We start from the raw sequence: 19969 nt of genomic DNA on the forward strand, positions 1-19969 counted from the left end.
TCCAGACATATGGGGGTGGGTGTACAGGACTCCCAGCAGTGGCCTGCAATATGAGGAGTGTGTGCAGATGAATACCAGCAGTGTCCAGACAAATGGGGTGGGTGCACAGGACTCCCAGCAGTGGACAGAGACATGGGGGTGGGTGCAGAGGACTCCCAGCAATGGACAGAGACATGGGGGTGTCTGCAGATGAATACCAGTAGTGTCCAGACATATGGGGGTGAGTGCACAGGAATCCCAGCAGTGGACAGAGACATGGGGGTGGGTGCAGACGACTCCCAGCAGTGGACAGAGATATGGGGGGGGTGTACATCATTATCAGATGACCACACCTACATGGTGCTATGGACGCATCCCTAGCTTTGGACTATGATGATAGTGCTATGACAACACATCACTGACAGCAGTGTCCCACTCCCAGGAGGATGGATGTCTTTCACACACTGCATGACACACCACATGTGGGTGTGAGGACATATAACACATGCATACCCACCCATGGCGGATGCAGGACAATACACACCCTGATATCATGCCACAAGCCTGTATAGTCATGTAACTGCCTACAAAACTAAGATAGCCAAAGGGAACACACACTGTCACGCACATCCCAGGACTGATAGGAATGTCTCTCATGGAAGGAATAGGGTGGAAGTCCCCTAGATACAATGCCCACAATTGTCAGTCAGATGCCCAAATACCCTGCATAACAAGTACCATTTGTGTGGTAGGCCGTGATTACACACATGCATAGTGCTGAAAAGGGGGAATTTGTCCATGAAGGCATTTCGACATACTCAAAACACAAGTACAGTGACTAGCAAGGATGGCACAGACGATTCATCAGGAGGCATCGGTGAGCAGGCATGGCCATTGTTGAAGGGATGCATCACCAACAAAGGAAATGTTGACACAGGTCAGCACAACAATTGTGCAACTGTTTGCAGGGAAGATGTCAGGTGCCACAGAGGAAGAAACACTCCTTGGCACAATGTCTCTAAAAAAAATTAACACACACTACCAATGATTCTTTGCAGAGACATTGTGATGGCACACAGATACCATGGTCCACCTCATGACCATCATACAAAAACATTTCTCAGAACCCTAACAAATTGCCAGAACACCAACTCCAGGAGCCTCAGCACCAACATCAAGTACCTGAAATGCAATAGTGTTGAAAGTAAAAATAAAGGCTTTATTCAGCACAAAAAAAGATTAGCAAAAATAGACTATTTACAGAGGCCAATGGCCAGTCCATATTTCAAGTCCAAGGGGGGACGTAGGGGACCTCGTCTACCCCTAGCTTGCCTGCACAAAGGAACCTCAAGGTTTGTCGACAGGGGGGGCATCATCTGTGGCAGTACCAGGCACCGCAGGGACGGGAGGGGAAAGGGTAGGTGTTGCGGGTGCAGGGGGGGATGTCTCCACCACAGGGGGTGGGGCAGCGCCGAAGGTGGAGGCGAGCTCAGCGCTGCACACCCCTGCCAGTGCCTCCATCTGAACCCCTGCACCTGAGGATTCCCAGGGTCAACAGAGGGTGTGGTGGGTGAGGGATGGGGTGCAGCGCTCTTGGGAGAGGAGGTTGACCTGGTGGGGGACTCAACTCCCGTGCCCGGGGACTTCCTCACCAGCTTGTGGGGTGGTCACTCAGTGGGGGCGAGGTCCAGCTCACCCATAAAAATCTCCTTGGGTGAGAGTTTGGCAGGGGAGCCAAGAAGAGTGGTTTTGGAGGAACAGGGTTGTGAGGACTGCGGACTGCGACTGTGGCTGCGTGTATGTCGTCTGTCCCCAGACCCTGTGGGTGTGCCTACATCCCCCTGAGTTTGCATGCCAGGAGGTGTGCGCTTTGCCTTACTTGGGGGTGTGCTGGATGTGTCTGGTGGGGTGCGTGCCCGTGACTGTCTGGGTGTGCGTTGGACAGGTATGGGAGAGGGAAGTGTGGATGAGTCTGGGGTAGGGGGGGACGGAGCGCTGCAGGAGACTAACTGCTGCCGTCAGGGAAGAGTCCATGGACCGCAGAATCCTGCGTTGGTCAGACATCGTTGCTGACATGCCCTCCATGAACGACACCATCTGTGTGAGCAGTTTAGTTTGTCCATGGAGGACATTCAGCACGATGCCTGCCCAACCTGCAACTGCCGCAGTATGTCCACAGACTCTTCACTGAGGGCAGCAGGGGTGACAGGGGCAGGGGGTGCGGTGCCTGGGCCGAAGGAGACATGGTGGGCCTCTGCACGGACAGAAGGGACGGGAGCAACTGGGAGGGCGGAGATGGTAACGGTGGAGGCGAGGACAGATGTGGGGATGCTGCCAGGTGGTGTTGCAGCCTCCCCCTGGAGGTCAGCGTTGGACCCGTCGGCGTCGTAGCTGGTATCGTGTCCAGACAGGTCCTCCTCCTGACTCCCCTCGCCCTCCGTGCCACTGGCTCCTCCTGACTCCACAGCACTGGTGGCACTGTCGCTGGGTCCCTCCTCCAGGTCCGTGCAGGTGTCTCCCTCCATTGCGGATGATGATGATGTGGGCAAGGAGAAGAAACCGAAATGCATCAGTCACCTGACACATGAGCACAAAAAGCAATTGGTCACAGTGCATATCAGACAATGCATCATGAGTTACAGCTAGATTACTCCGCACATATGTAAGCCCGGTACTGCCCAGTTGGTAGACCCACTATGCCACTTGGACACAAGGAAAAAAAGAACACACCAGGCCACTACTTGAATGAGAAATACACTGAGAAGCTAGTGTCTGTGAACCGGTGAGCACAGCAATACAATGAAGTCATGCCACCTCTTGTTTACCCTGAAAGAAACAGTAGTGGTGCACCCAACGTAAACTGACACACCTCAATACTCAAGGTGTCACCACACTCAGAGACCTGTAAGTACTTTGGAACACAACACGAAAAAATGTTGGTACCTTGGGGCTCACAATAGTTTACACAATCGACATGTTTGGAATGTGCCAATTCGCCATTTCGCAAAAAGAACACTCATGTGCCTGCATGAAATATGTCTCACAAGGCAGTGCACACTAAACTACATTTACACTGTCATTGAAGAAGCTGGCATCTTTTCTAAGAAACCACTGTTAGAAATGAATGGTGTTGCAGAAAGTACATATACATGGGCCCACGGAGGTCTTGATGTCTTGACACACGTTAGTTTGTATCACCAACAACAAAGCTGTTTCACAAAATCAAGACTACTGTGGGAACATGTATACGGAGAATCTGCAACACCTTTTAATTCTAACAGTGGCTTCTTTGCAAAGGTGCCAGCGTGTTCCATGAAAGTGGAAATGTTGTTTGGTGTGCACTTCCTTGGGAGACATCTTTCATGCAGGCACATCAGTGTTCTCAACACAAATCATGAAATTACCACATTTAAAACATGAATAACTGTTGACAAGTGCTGTGAGTGCCAAGGTACAATTTTTTTAGAGTAACAACTTGAATTATGTCAGTTGTCACATGGCCATCTGTCACCTGATTACACAGTTGGCTACACATATGACCTACTGCCTGTCATCTGGAGTGGCACCATAGTCCACACCCAGGACAATGCATAAGCTACTGGGCCTGCAATTGGGTTGTTTAAAAGCATAGCTGTACTGTGGAGACACCCTCATGGCAAGCCAGAATGTCCACACAGATGTCAGCACACAAAGTCCAAACTGCGTTGCATCTGAACCACACACAGGTGGCAAAAATGTATGAGCAGGAATCATGTTTTAGAAAAAATGACACAGGCTGCAAAGCACGAACATTAAGCACTGGCCAGCATCACAGGGGCACTGCACGGTGATTCTGTGTACAGCCAATTCTCACACACAGGTCAGACCTGAGTCAATGTGATTGATACAGATCAAGAAGTGACACCTCCTATTCAGGGTAACAAAAACTGTGCAGCAAAAATTGCTAGATTTACACAACATCACCTCCTGGGGCTGGCAACACATATTTGTGACAAACAACCAGCAACAGATTTTTGTGAATAGCCACACAGGCACTGCCCAGTGTGAGTATGCACAAGCAAAATGGTGTATCCCTGTCCAGTGGACACATGTAGCACACATTAGAAAAATACAAACTAGGCCAGGGACCAATGCCACAGAGGCAGACCTATGCTGAACCCACAGAGAATGTGCACAGTGTTGGATGACACACATGATTAGGAGGCCAGGGTGTCTCAGGGGACTGTAGTGGGCACACTGCTCCATGTTCCTGGAATGAGCTGACTGTACCATGAGCAACCGTCATGGCACTATGCATATCTCACACTCATGCACATCATGTCTGAGGCCACCACATTGGTCATGCATGCTGCAAGGGTGTTCAGTTTAAACCGCACACTCCTATGTTGAGAATCATCATCAGTGCCAACAAAAATGGACCCCCAACATAGTAAACAGGTCATGGCACAGGCAAGGAACCAACACAAGTCACAGACCACCCTCCCACATGATGCAAAAAGCAATGTGCACTTAGATTTACTGGAACCTTAGTTGACCATGTGCATATGTGATTACACACAGACCAGGGGACACATGTCAAGGAGGAGAAGGGATGAAAAAGAGCACCAGGTGACATTGGGGAACAGAAAATGCACTGCACATATAAACTCTGGGAGTGTATCCAGGCTACAGAGCACTTCCAAAAGCTGGTGACACATAACACAACAAACAGCCATGTACCTACCCCCTCGTTGCTGCAGTCTCTCCTGTAACTGCCTATCGAGGTCAGGGAATACCACCGCCAGGACACGGCTGGGGGGTCAGGCGTCGGCGCCCGCCGTGGGGGCGAGGAGAGTCGATCCCCAGCTGGACCCGGGCGATCCGCCGGGTCCAGCACCGGATGTCCTGCCACCTTTTGCGGACCTGGGACAGGCTCCGACTACGCTCCCCCGCAGATCTCACGGCCCTGACGATGTCCCTCCAGATCACCCCCTTCTCGTAGGCAGTTACCTGTCAGGATGATAAAGTAACACAACATCAATACACCTGCTCCATGTCCCAGAGACACACATTTGAACATCTTTAAAATGTTGAACAGGGTATAGGATGCTGACAGGAATTGCATCATTCACAATAAGAAATTGGCCTGTGTGCAAGCCCCAATGCACTACATGGCATTGAAAGTCAACAGGTGGCATGAGGGGTGCGACACACTCACTAAACATGGCACAAACTGTGCAGCACATGCAACAGCAGGCTGATGGCCAGCCCGTGTCAAGCAGTCACATGTCCCACTCCACTGGCGCACCCTCAGCAGACTAGACAGACACACCCAGGCACAGATCACTCGCCTGTCAGTCACAACAGCGGATACAACCCTCACTCTGCACATGTGCCACTTGCCAGTGGGGTGTCACAGGCGTCGTGTCAGCTCTGCAAGTCAGACACACAGCACGGCTTACTTGTCACATCAGATGGGTAGATCTGTTGCCTCCTCCATGCAGCTGTGGTGCAACACTTCACATAGACACTCACCCACATGACAAGGAACATTCACACACATCAATGTCCATGAGGTCGTACACATCATTTGGACACTCTCACCACAGGTCCACTCAACTCATACACATCTGTGGGTACAGTCACCTGTCACACCGGGGGGACCACTGAATCACCTCAGGACAATAGGAAAAAAAGCCACCAAGGATTTGCCAGGCTGAATGTGTCATGCACTATGCAGTGAATGTCACAGTAAGCACAATGCAAGTGATGAGTGCACACAGGAACTACCTCATGCTCTGCATGAGAAAAATAAGCATGTCCCCCCCCCCTGGGGCCCACTCTAAACAACATTGCATGTCTGTCACACCTGGACACAATGCCAGAAGTGACAGTCACACAACAGGTGCATAGGGAAAGGTAGTGGAGTCAGCACTCACCTGCTCACCTGGTCTCCCATACAGCTTGGGGTACTGTGGGAGGAGGACGTCCAGCAACGCCCCACTCTCCTCCAGGGTGAATGGCTGGGCCCTCTCCACAGTACGTGACACGGTCCAGAGGAAGCAGAGACAGCAGCAGTATGGTCGACTGGAATGTTGTGCAGGCAAGTGCCCTCTCATGGGTTCTGGCTGCCTTATATCTGTCTTGCTGAGGGGCATTCATTGTGAGGAGTACATAGTGATTGGTCAGACACATTTGCATCGTACGTTTACTCCAATCCCTTTAAACATACACCTATGACACGCTTTGCATCGTTCAAATTTTGAGCATCATGTCAAGTCAATAACCACTTTGCAACATTGTATTTTTTGGCCAACTGACTGTTCCATGATACCTGATGGACACATTTCAACTGAAAACTCAGTATCCATGACAACCATCATGCATTTAGGGCCTAATACTTGTCCCTTATGTGTCCCCTATGTAATTTTGAAATCCACACACAGGTACGGTGCGTTTCACACGTACCCTGCGGCACAAGTACAATGGTGAAACGAAGCGTACACATGTGATGATTGCGGGTGTACGGTGCGTTTCACCCGTACCCCTACGGCACAAGTACAATGGTGAAATGAAGCGTACACACGCGATGATTGCGGGTGTACGGTGCGTTTCACACGTACCCCTACGGCACAAGTTCAATGGTGAAACGAAGCGTACACACGCGATGATTGCGGGTGTATGGTGCGTTTCACACGTACTCCTACGGCACAAGTACAATAGTGAAACGAAGCATACACACGCGATGATTGCAGGTGTACGGTGCGTTTCACACATACCCCTATGGCACAAGTACAATAGTGAAACGAAGCGTACACACGCGATGATTGAGGGTGTACGGTGCGTTTCACACGTACCCCTACGGCACAAGTACAATAGTGAAACGAAGCGTACACACGCGATGATTGCGGGTGTACGGTGCGTTTCACACTCTTACAATGGTAATACAGGCGTACACATGCCAGGACTGGAGGGCTACGAGTCGCACAAGGATGTCCATCAAGTACTTGGCATTGCATACTTTCATGTGCAGGCCCTAGGTGTGCCAGCCAGTGATATTGCACGTCATCTCATCTAGTTGCACAATTGATGTGTGATGACCTGTGTACAAATGTCATGTGTGATGGGGCACTATGTGGCACACATCACCTTGACACTTGCCACATGTGTGTCTGTAGTCCAACTGTGTCATGCACAGCAGCAGTGAGATGGCACAGTCATCACCACCCGCACCTGTCTCCTGATGCCAGGGACAGGGACACTCTCTCAACTGACATGTCACGATCAGCGTGCCCCTATGTGACTATGTCAGGTGTGTGTCATGTGTTCCCATGAGCTTGCTGTTAGTGTTCCGTCAACTGCATCTGCTGTTGGTGCATTCAACATGGGTCTGTGTGGAGATGGGCATGGCACACATCTACGCACACCATGCCACATGTGGATTCCCACGGCTGTAGGGTCTGTGTGCATCGGACATCATATTTTCCCAGGCATACATGTCTGCGTCATCTCAATGGCTGTGTTTAATTGTTGTCATGTGTACCCCTTCATCGCAATGTGTGTCATATGTAGATTTGACATTCCATGTGACCTGTGCGTGTGCCTTGCAGTCAACTGTCTGGATGAGATGACATCCTTTCAATGCAGCTATGTGGATGTGTGTCACTCCGGTGATATCTCTGGCTGTTCACTCAGACTTGCCCCCAGCTCATTTCAGGGCCTGTCATGTAGACTTGACAATCAACAGGTGTATCTGGCTTTTCGTAGGAGTGCCAGCAAGGTAGCATATGTGTCCTGGATGTATTGCACACACCAGACTCCATAATTACCTGATGTGTAGTAGCAGTTTAGCATGTGCTATGTTCATTGACATTGATGTTGGCAGACTCTCAATCTTCATGATTCCTAACAATGTCTTGCAGGGCACCACCTGTCCCAAGAACAATGCCAGACTTGGCTGCCATGAGGGAACGTGCCTGCATCCGACGTTACAGATTCACTCAACAGTTAATTGATGACTTGACCGACAGGCTGGCACCACACCTCCAGCCGCGACACAGGTATCCTACTGCGCTGACCCCAAAGATGAAGGTGATGGCAGGCCTACATTTTTTTGCCACAGGTACGTTTCAATTGACCATAGCTGATGTTGGTGGGATCTCACAGACAATGTTCAGCCGTGTCCTGCGTGATGTTTTGGCAGCCATGTTGGAGCACCTTGATGAATTCATCAAATTTCCTACTCCTGGGGAGTTGACAGATGTCAAGGGTGATTTCTATGCCCTGGGAGGGATGCCCCATGTCATTGGGTCCATTGATGGGACACATGTGGCTTTGGTACCACCACAGGCACAGGAGCAAGCCTATCGCAACCGTAAACATTACCACTCAATAAATGCCCTTGTGGTGTGTCTTGCTAACATGCTGATTTCCCATGTCTGTGCACGTTTTCCAGGATCAGCACACGATGCCTACATCATGAGGCATAGCAGGGTGCCACAAATGATGCTGCGGCTGCACAACGAATGAGCATGTCTAGTTGGTGGGTATACTCTGTTGGTCCTGTGTGTTGCGGTATCTTTGGCTCTTACGGCATCTCCTGACCCACTTATTTACATGATGTTTCCATGTAGGGGACTCTGGATATCCCAACATGCCATGGCTAATGACACCTCTCCTCAACCCAAGAACAGCTGCAGATCACAGGTACAACAATGCACACGGGCAGACCAGGCGAGTGATTGAGAGGACCTTTGGCCTCCTGAAGAGCCGATTCCGGTGCCTTGACAAGACAGTCGGGTCCCTCCCATATGCACTGGAGAAGGTGTGCAAAATCTTCATTGTGTGCTGCATGCTGCACAACATGGCCGTTGAGAAGGCAGTGCCACTCATCCTTGATCCTGATGAGGAGCAACACCCACCCGTGGAGGATCCAGGGCTTGGTCACGAGGCAAGTGATGAGGAGGAGGAGGATAATATCCGGAGTCAGCTCATACGCAACTTCTTCTCATAATGGTGAGTCACTGGGTAGGAGTGTGCAAGCTTGTAGCATTGAGTTGCATGTGTTGCAATGTGTGTGTCCAGCTGACTGAATGCAAAGTGACTTTGATGTGTGTACTGATGTGTCACTCAAGTGATGATGTCATGCCACACAGTGTTGCGGAGAGACTTTCTTTGAAATTTGCATGTGTCCAACATTGTTCATGTTTCGTAACTGACCATGTGTGCGGCGAGATTTGTTTTAGGTGACTTCTTGTGTGTCTGTCATTCCCAGGTTTTTGCGCCTGTTGTCTGCTCGTGTCATCTTTGTCCTCCTGCTATTCCTCATGAGGATTGCAACGTGTGTTGAATCAGCGTTCCATGCACGGACATGTGGAAATGTCAGTTTGGGTAAGGATTGCAGCAAGGCTTTTTGGTGGTGGTACGGGTTGGGAATGTGTGGGGACTGCTTCTGTGCATGTTGTGGTACCATGCATACATGTCTTCTCACCATGGAGCATATAACATGTAGCATCACTCCCATGACATGATAGTCACCCTTCTTGACAGTCATCTGTAGTGGAGTGTGGAGTCTGATGAAGGCATCAATGTGCGTAAACCTTGCCTCTGAAACATTGCTGATGCTACGGGTGGACATAGTGTGGGACATCACAACAACTGGCTCTATGGTGATTTGCAGCATCTCCGTGTGCAGCAAGATGTGTTTGGCTCATCTGACTTGTGTGCCAGTTCATTGGGATTTACAACATCCGTGTTGTGAAGGGGGGGTCCAGCGTATGTCCCACATGTTCTGTCAACTGACCTGTGAGTCTGTTCGTATGGATGCATTTCCCTTTGTGTGAGTTCGTGCAATAAAGGTGTTCCGCACAATCCAAAGTGCCTCATCTCTGTCACTGCATATCTCTTGCCAGTTTGCATGTGTCATCTATGGCATAATTGTCAAAGATTGAGCATATGAGTGTATGTGTACTTCGGCAACATGCATGCATTTCTTCATGGCTAATAATCTCTATTGTGCATGAAGTACCTGGTTGTGTATGTATTTGTGCAGGTTGCTCCCCACGACGGGACGTCAACGCCTGCTGACGGTGTGTCTCCTGTGTGCAGCTCCGCATTTTGTTGCCTGATCCTGTGGCTGTCATTTTTGTTGATTCTTCATACATTTTCTCGGAGTGACCCATGAGTAACCTGACACTCCTTCCTTTAAATACACCTGTTGCACTGTGCCTTTTTGACCTCCTTGTCTTTGTGTGCTACTTTTTGCCTAGTTTCTCACCCCTTCCGCCTGCTGCTACCTCACCTGCGGCACCGCCCCACCGAGTGCCCTGATTCGGCAACCCACACGCATACAAAATGCTCCTCCCTTCCCCCTCCACCCATTCTAAATGCAGCCAGCAGCTTGTCTGTGCCACTGTTGCACCAATGCCGTGCCAAAGGCAGGACCGTCTGCCCCTGCAACGTGCACAGTGCACGACCCTCTGGTCCTTGCATGACCCACGTCACACAACAGGCTCATGCTGCAGCCACCCCCCAAGCAATGTCCTCCAGACAATCAACCGCCTGCTATCAGGCAACCCCTAAGCACACACACGACACCTTTGCATGCTGAGTGTGCAACTCCAACTGCCCCGCCTACCAGACCCTGTCAGAACAACCAGGTATGTGCCTCCTACCCCACACCCGCTCCGTCCACAAGCACGCCATTGGACTCTGTTACCTCCTCAACACAACGGCCCCACACATCACCTTCATGACAGTAACCTGGTAAAAAGCATCCTCAGCACACAACTTCTTCATTGCCATCTCAGACGGATACAAGATCACCCGCAGAGACGGCAACAACAATCCCGGAGGATGAATTGCAATTTATTCCCAAGTACACCCTCTGAGTCACAAATCCGGTTTTGCTCCAACCACCTGGCAACCCTCAGAGTAACACTCATCTACAGATCTCCAGGCCTACATCCACAATTCCGCAAAGCCATCAACACGTACATCTGCACGCACGCCCTCACCTCCACAGGCTACATGTGGCTGGGGGCCAGTAACTTCTTGCTGGAGGAGAACCACACCACCATCCAACATTGGTCCATCAACATTTGCATCCACGTCTCCGACAAGTAACACACTGGCCCACACCCCGCTACCGATCCCCCAAAGATGCTTGATGTAAGTCACCACAGACAAGCTGTGTGGGACACTCGAACCAACACCACCGCCACACCCTGCAACCTCACACACTGGATCAGCTACTGATCCAACAATCTTGCCACATTGACGGACTTTCCTGTGAAGCACAACAACAGTTAAGCCATCTGGGACAAGGCAGACCTACTGGACTCATACAGATCGAGCCGGACTCTTGTGCAAACCTTGCAACACAAAGTACCTTCATTTACCTTACAGCCCTGGAAAACGCCACACACAGCCATCACCATATCATCAGCAAGGACAAGTGGAGATCCTTCAGATAGGGCAGAGGCACAAAAACACATGACATCAAGGAGCTCATCAGCATTGTGAGTGAACTGACAGCAGATCTCCATCCAAAAGACACCCCACCCTTGCAAGGCAGATCACATCCCTTGCAACTTTCTACCACTGCAAGCTCATGGCCATACACAACAACCTTGGCACACAGAGGCAGACAGCACTATTATCCGCGTGACAAACCCCCCTCAGTTTCTGGACCCCCGTCAGCAACAAATACACCACCTGGCTCATGTGCACCATCCACTCTGGCTCTCCATCAGGCCCCTTCCCACACAACATCTCAACCACATCATTCCCCGTCCTTGAAGCCCACGTCCAGGGCGTCTTGAATGTCTCATTTGAGTTTGCCACATTCCATGGGAGCTGGAGGCATTCCGAGACCCAGGCCCTTCTTCAACAACGGATGGCAGTACCGCAGGATCTCCTGGAACATCACCCTGCTTCCCTACCCAGCAAATGTCATCAGGAAGACACTCAACGAGCGACTGACAAACTTCCTCCGCGCAAATAGCTCCAGGCAACTGACAACAGAACATCTTCCACAGTAATCACATCATTGCCACCACCAACGACAACTTAGCCCTACTCAACAATGGTGAGACCACCCCCCTTGACCTCTCAACTGCATTGTATACCATGTGCTACCACACTGTCAGCTCACACATCTCCAACACTGGTATCCAGAGGAGGGCCCAGAATTAAATCACCAAGTAGCTCACCAGCAAGGCCCAGGGAGTCGGCCTCCACCCTGCAGCATGTAGTACACTGGGGTCATGTGGCCCATGCCCCAGGGCTAATCTCTCAGCGTGACGATCTTCAATGTCTCCATGACCCCCCTCTCCACCATCACATGCGCACACGACCTCATCATCATCTCGTATGCCATTGACACCCAGCTGCTCCTCAACCTCACCAAAGACCCAGCCATTGCCAGATCCAAACTTCAAGAAGGCATGAGATCCGTTGACGAATGGCTGACCATCAGCCACCTGAGGCTGGACTTGGACAGGACTGAGGTCATCATCTGAGGATTGTCCCCTTACGGCTGGGTCAACTCCTTGTGTCCCACCGGCCTGGGCACCGCACCAGCACCCAGTGGCCACGCACGCAAGCTGGTGTTCATCATGGACTCATCGCTCACACTTACCATGCAACTCAACACCATCTGTACCTCATGCTGCAACACCCTCCGCTTGCTGCAAATGATCCACAGATAGATCCACTCCAAGGCAAGACAGACCGTCCCCCAGGTCCACGACACCAGCCGGGTGAACTACAGCAACGCCCTCTACGGAGGAACAACAGCAAAACTGCAGGAGAAGTTGTCCACATCCAGGGTGCATCCGCACATCTCATCTTCAACATCCCACACCCCAGCCACATCACCGACCACCTGAGATAGCTAGAATGGCTCACTGTCTGCTGCAGGATCACCTTCAGACTCCTGAACCACACTCAGGAGGCAGTCCACAACCCCAGACCCAAAACCGACCTTGGACGTCTGTCTTCCAACACCCCGTTGGCCCAACTTCGTGCAGCCCACCTTGCCCTGGCCACCATTCATCACATCCACAGAACAACTGCATGCAGGAGATAGTTCTCCCACCTCGCAAAACAGACCTGGGACTCCCTCCCGGGCACCTCAACATGACCCATGACCTCTACACCTTCATGATACTCTGGCAAATTGGTCTGTCTGAGCAGTATTGCAAGCCCCCCCTCAGCAGCTTGAGGCCATCACGGGTGAGTATTGGGCTCCATGTCTGTATTTGGTGATACATTGTCACCCATGTGTGTCCTCGACCGGACTCAGATCCAAGTGTATGGATGGCTGGAGTTAGTTCCACACTCAGGCATACTTTGACATATCCCCACACGTATGTTGTGGACTCATGCTAAATGACTGCAACCTAAAATTACAATTATAAAATGGTTTATTATAGGTCTGGGGCATGATTTGTGCACAGAAAAAGGTGCAATACAGGGACCATAAAATCCAAAGTTCACAGGGGGAGATGGGATCCTTGGCATTTGAAGTCATCAGAGTCCAGGCCACAGTGTTTGGCATAATTGGTCAGACTGTGACCAGCAAGTCCATGTGGCAGATGATGTCAGTCAATGAGGTGATGCTGTCGCACATGGAGGCCAGGTGCCACGCCAGGTGACCTGGGAGATGTGGATGGTCCGCTGCCTCTCACGGTCTTTTCCGTGGATGACCCACCTTCCTCCGGGGACCCTCAGATGCAGGCCTTGACGATGCTTGGGACGCTCCGTCGGATGAATCCTCCTCCTCCTCCCTCCCTGTGGCTGGTGGTGGTCTTCGCCTGGTGGCACAGGGAGGGTTGCCCATGTTGTCGGCGATCCGACGGAGTGAATGGATTATGTCCCTTTGCACCGCCAGGAGCTCAGCCAGTCTTGCCTCCATCCGTCCTTGGTGTTCTTGTTGACTGGCGTGTTGCTCGGCCTGCTGGTTCTTAATCTCTGCGAGGGTCACCACTACCTGGCTGAACTCCCTGGTGTCACGCCGGTATGCATCCATGATGTTGTCTATGTGTGACATACCGGACACTTCAGCTGGCTGGTCAGGTTCTCGCCTCCGCCTGCCTCCACTCCCACCACCCCTGCCCACATGAGCCTGGGCTGCCGTTGTGGGCACATCGGGTCTACGGGACCCCTGAGGGATGGCAGTGGCAGTGTTGTCTGCCTCCTCCTGGGTGCCCGGCGCACCTTGTCCCTCCTGGTCAGACTGGCTCAGGTGTTCACTGCGGGCAGGGCTCCTCGGTGTCTCCTGGGATGTGGCAGGAATGGGGGTGGTGGTTGGCGCAGATGTTCCTGAACCAGGTGCTGCAGGGGCTTGGACACCAGAGGGTCCAGGTCGGTCGGGGTCATCCGCGGAGTGTTGAGAGGCGTTGCTGACGGTGGGATCAGGTTCCTCCCGAGCCTGGGACTATGATTGTTCACCCCCATTGTTGGGGGGAGAATCATCACGTTGCCCTGTGTGTGAGAGACAGACAATGTTAATGCTGTTTCATGCAACATCCATGTTTCATACACATTCAAGTTGGCACTGTTCCTCCAGGTAGTTGTATGTGCCTAGCATTCTCCTCAATGTTCACTTGTGGATGGGTATGTTGCGGGGGACAGATTGATATGTTCTCCTGAGTCTTTGACATGTAGATTTTTGGCTTGGATGCTTCTTCGGCTATGTATTGGTGTTGTTGTGTTACATGTCCATTGTGACAGTGGGTAAATCCATTGCCTGTCCTGGGGGGTGTCTGCTTGTGTAAGGGGTGTGTGTGACAGGGCCTGCTGGTGGGTGTAGTGTGATTTGGCAGTGGGGCTTCCAGGTGATGTAGCTGTCCCCTCATGGTGCATGCTGCCATGACAGTGAGTGTGAGTTCCTGTCCTAGATATCTGACCTTGTTGTCTTGGTGTTTGTGTTTGCACTGGTCACAGGAGGGCCTTGTGCTGCCTACACCCGGGCCAAGTGTCAGCAATCTTGTCAGTACTTTCCCAATCCATGTGCATTGCGCATGGTGCATGGGTATGTACCTGGGCCATATGGGATGAGGGCAATTGTGTCTGATTTGGAGTTCAACAATGCGTTTTGTGACACCCACCCTCCCAGCATACGGGACATCCATTCTTGGGTTGGTGCTTCGTGTAGCATGGGACATAGCATGGCCTTGCTTTCTCAATGGGGCATACACATGTTATTGGCATTAGAGTTGTTTTTGACTGTGGTTGTGGCCGTTGAAGGCTTGGGGGTAGTTGCGTGCATTTTGTGTAGTTGGGGTGTGGATGCCATTACCCCCATGTTACGTAAGTTGCTTGTGTACTCACCAGGCTCTGGAAGTCCTTGAAGTCCATGTACTCCCACCGGCGGAAGCAGGGCCATCACCTTCTCCTCCCAGGGAAGGAGATGTACTGGTCTGCGGGGCCCACCCCCTCCAGTGATGTTGCTCTGGGCGTAGTCGTCATTCATTTTTCGCTAGACCGCCCTCCGTAGATCGTACCACCTGGCTTGGCATTCAGTCCTGGTCCTTCTGATGGGTGCAACAGCATTCACCCTATCGACGATCCTCTGCCACAGGCGTGATTTTTCGGCTATGCTGGTCTGTCTGACCAATGTTCCAAACAGCTGTGGCTCGACTCTGATGACTTCATTGACAAGGATCTCCAGCTCCTCCTTTGTGAACTTTGGATTCTTGTCTGTGGGCATGGTGTGGGGTGAGGGTGTGGATGGTTGTGGGTGTGTGGGTGTGAATGTGAAGTTGTGGGTCTGAATGTGAAGAGGGGGTATGTGTGAAGAAGGTTGTGTGAAGGTGTATATGTTAAGGTGGATGGGTGCAGCTGTTGGTGTGTGCTCTCTAGCTGCAGTGAGTCTGTTGCAAAGGCTCATGGTTTGTGTGTGTGGGCCCTTTTTATTGGTCCATTTGTGGGTGGGCCTCAGTTTGAATTTTTGGTGGGTGTGTTATAAGGGGTGGTTGTGAGTTTGCCCCTCTGTTTGCCTGTTTGGATGTGGTCAGATCAGTCATTTCCATGTTTTGTGCACTGTAGACGTGTTCTGTGGTGTTGTGCAAGTCGAATAGACCCTCCTTGTGCTGTTTTACATTGCCTATGTACGGTGCGTACATACGCAATGATGTTGTTGTGAGGTGCATACATACGTGAGGTTGTTGTTGTGGGGTGCGTACATACGCGATATTGGGCACGCACCGTACATATGCGATGTTGTTGTGAGGTGCGTACATACGTGAGGATGTTATTGTGGGGTGCGTACATACGCGATGTTGGGGTACGCACCGCACATACGCGATGATGTTGTTGTGAGGTGCGTACATACGTGAGGATGTTGTTGTGGGGTGCGTACATACGCGATGTTGGGGTACGCACCGTACATACGCGATGATGTTGTTGTGAGGTGCGTACATACGTGAGGATGATGTTGTGGGGTGCGTACATACGCGATATTGGGGTACGCACCATACATACGCAATGATGTTGTTGTGAGGTGCGTACATACGTGAGGATGTTGTTGTGGGGTGCGTACATACGTGATGTTGGGGTACGCACCGTACATACGCGATGATGTTGTTGTAAGGTGCGTACATACGCGATGTTGGGGTACGCACCGTACATACGCGATGATGTTGTTGTGAGGTGCGTACATACGCGATGTTGGTGTACGCACCGTACATACGCGATGATGTTGTTGTGGGGTGCGTACATACGCGATGTTGGGGTACGCACCGTACATACGCGATGATGTTGTGATGTTGGGGTACGCACCGTACATACGCGATGATGTTGTTGTAAGGTACGTACATATGCATGGGGGGTGGCCTGTACGACTCGTATCCCTGTACGACTCGCACCCCGGGAACTACTTTTCCTGGGATACGAGTCGTACAAAGTTTGCTTTGTAGCGGGTAAAGTCATTCCCCGTGTACGGGACGTTTTCCATACGAATCCTAAATCGGAAAACCGGTCCGGATCGTACTTGTACGGTTGCACTGTATTTTTAGGCTTCGTACGGAAAAGTGTCCGGGTCCGTCTCGTACAACTTTTCCCGATCTAATTCGTACGGATCGGGCCGATCCGTATGTATTTTTCCTGTACGAATCGTACTTCACGGGTGGGACGGGACTTGTATGATTCGTACGGGGAAAATTACGGATGCGAGTTGTACGGGGAAAAAAAATACAGGATCGGAATCGGCCCCTAAGTGGGCAGTTTGCGGTGTTAGGGCTTATAGTGGCTTAACAATGGACTGAAATAAGCTGGCTGAGTGCTATACCCCCTGCTCAGAGAGACTGGAGAAAAGACATGCTGGAGTGAGCTGGCGCCGAACAGGCACATATGCGGAGAACCAGCAGGGATGAGAAGGTGGCAGATGACCTGTTATCTTGGAGTACTATGACGCCGCCGCTATCGGAATCCTCAGATGGAGATCAGACTGAAACATCTGAATCGTTACGCAATGAGCTGGGAGGATCGGGGAGGGGAAGAAGCGAGACAAGTGATACCCAGGGACTCCCCATGATAAAAGGGATGAGAGAGATCGCTAGACAGTTCCTAATAATGTATATTTCACTTTGACCTGCTAGGAGACTGGAAGCTGCGGGGGGTATGGGTGGGAGAAATTACGATGGGCATGTCATTCACTATATGTGATTTTGTTAACAATGTTGGATGTAGAGCTGTCCAGTACTGTGTCGCTTATTTTCTTCAACACTTCTAGAGATGGACTAAAAAGAACTGCAACACATACCAGTTGTATTGATGATAGCTATATCATGCCCAATAGGATGAACATGTGTCCCATACCTGGGGAAATATCTGTGGAATGTATATTGGGCAGTTATGAATAGGACCCTTGTGCCTTTCTACTGAACAATGCTACTGTCATAACATGTCCATTGCTGTTGGTCATTTGAAATGTTAATAATGTATTTTTTCAAAAAGTGGACACCCAGCGAGATTGTTCATGGAGAACTATGGACGGGAGATATATCAGATTTTATTTGTCTTCGCCCAATTCTTTTATGGTTTATCCTCTGGCTGAAGGATGAATTTAATCTTAATAAACTAAATGTTCGAGACTGTATGAGTATGGACAATATGTCCCGAATACTGTGGCTGCTACACAACAGGAAAAATCTTGGGAAGACCTGAACTGTTTTCTGCCCCTGATCGCATAATGAAGGGAAATATTGCTTGGCTGAAGCAGACTTTGTACTGTAGAGTGGCAGCGGAGCCAGAGGCTTCTGCTTTGAACAAGCACTTGATGCGCCAATTTATCTTGGTAAAATCAGTAAGTGGGATAAAACCATATTTGAACTTGGCCATGTCTAGATATCATCGCAGGGTGCTGACCTACTTTAGGTTAAATTTGTTCCATCTTTGGATGTTTTCTAAAGGTGGGTTGGATAAGGTATTGGAATAGCAAGCAAGTCCCTGTGACTAAATCTCCATCCCGACACTTTGCATATTGTGATGATTTGTCCCAGATTTAATATCTTACGCTATCAATATATTCACCCGCTGCTTTTACCTCTGAATTTTGGATAGGTGGGACCAGCGTTTTTGTTTTTACAATTCTTACCCACACTTGGGGGTCTATTATGATGGCGGGCGCACCATAACGGAATGCGGGACCGTCCGCCAGGGGTGCGGTGGTCCCGCACCTGCAATTAGGATGCCACATCCACCATGGCAGTGGCATCCCCCATTCTCAGCATTGTGGCGGGCGGTGCTCACAGCACCACCCGCCACAATGCTGGGAATGCACGTTATGGCAAGGTGACAGGCACCGTGCTGTGCCTGCCACCTTGTCCATGCCAATGTGGTATCCCCCATGAGCACCCCCAGCCCCCCAACATCCTCGGGACCCACTACGGGCCCCCAATAGCGAAGGCCGCATGCATTTCTGCCACCATGGAAAGGCTCATCTCCGCCCGCATTATAATATGGATGCCGGTGTCTTGCAGACACCGCCACCATATTATTCAGGTTTTCCGCCCGGTCGACCAGTCGACCAGTGGAAAAGCGGCGGACGGTTTTCCCATCTGCCGCGGACCCCCCAGCCATCCTAATGTGGTGGGGGGTCATTCATGGCAGGATGGCGGGCGGATCGCCACCCGATCCGCCCGCCACCCTAATTGGCCCCATAATGTCTGTTTTTTTCTGTCATGTCTATCATGTTTTTTATCTGGGTTATTAAATTGGCAATGAATACGTTCATTTGTGTTTTATATTTTTGTTTTGAATGTTCTTTTTTTTTTTTTGGAGTCTTAAGCTTGATCTAAAAAAATCTTTGCATATGCACTTTAAATATTTCTCCCTGTGAGGCTGTTCATAAGTTAGGGGTTACGAAGTGTTGGCTATATGTACTGTTGCTCAGCCTGTGTGGAACAGAAAGCTTTCCGTACAAATACTGTAATTTCAAGATTTTTGTGGCTGCATCTTGCTTTTATGCAACAAGTTGTTTTCCGGTTTATGATTGTTTTTATTTCTGTATGTACTTTTAGGATTTTGGGGGGAAAAACGAATACATTTCTACTACTACTACTATTAATTAGATAAAAGTGTTCTCATATTTTTTATTTAAAAAACAGCCATTCCTGAACGTTTGTGTTTCTACAGGTTAAAACGCGGGAAGGAGGGTCGCCTCTACTAGAGGGAGAGGTAGTTAAAGTAGAAGCAAGCTACAGGGTCCATGCTCTTGAAAGAAACGTTAATGTGTGCAAAGGTTAATCAGCAAATCTAGAGGCTGTTTGTCAGCCAGTTTAGGCATTAATAACTAGAATCTGGAATTTTTAATGGAAACCTTTAAAAACAATCTTCACTAAGTATGGTCAGCGTATTACTAAAACATAACCTTTGAAAGCACTGTAAACATTCAAACAATCTTCTTGCAACAGCTCATATATACCCTGTGCATCCTTTTGTTATACTTTGTGTAATATTTTATTTTTCTTCTAAATAATGACTTACATATTCAAAGTGCTTTCTG

The sequence above is a fragment of the Triturus cristatus genome, chromosome 1_2, assembly GCF_964204655.1.
Source record: "Triturus cristatus chromosome 1_2, aTriCri1.1, whole genome shotgun sequence".
Taxonomy (NCBI): Eukaryota; Metazoa; Chordata; class Amphibia; order Caudata; family Salamandridae; genus Triturus; species Triturus cristatus.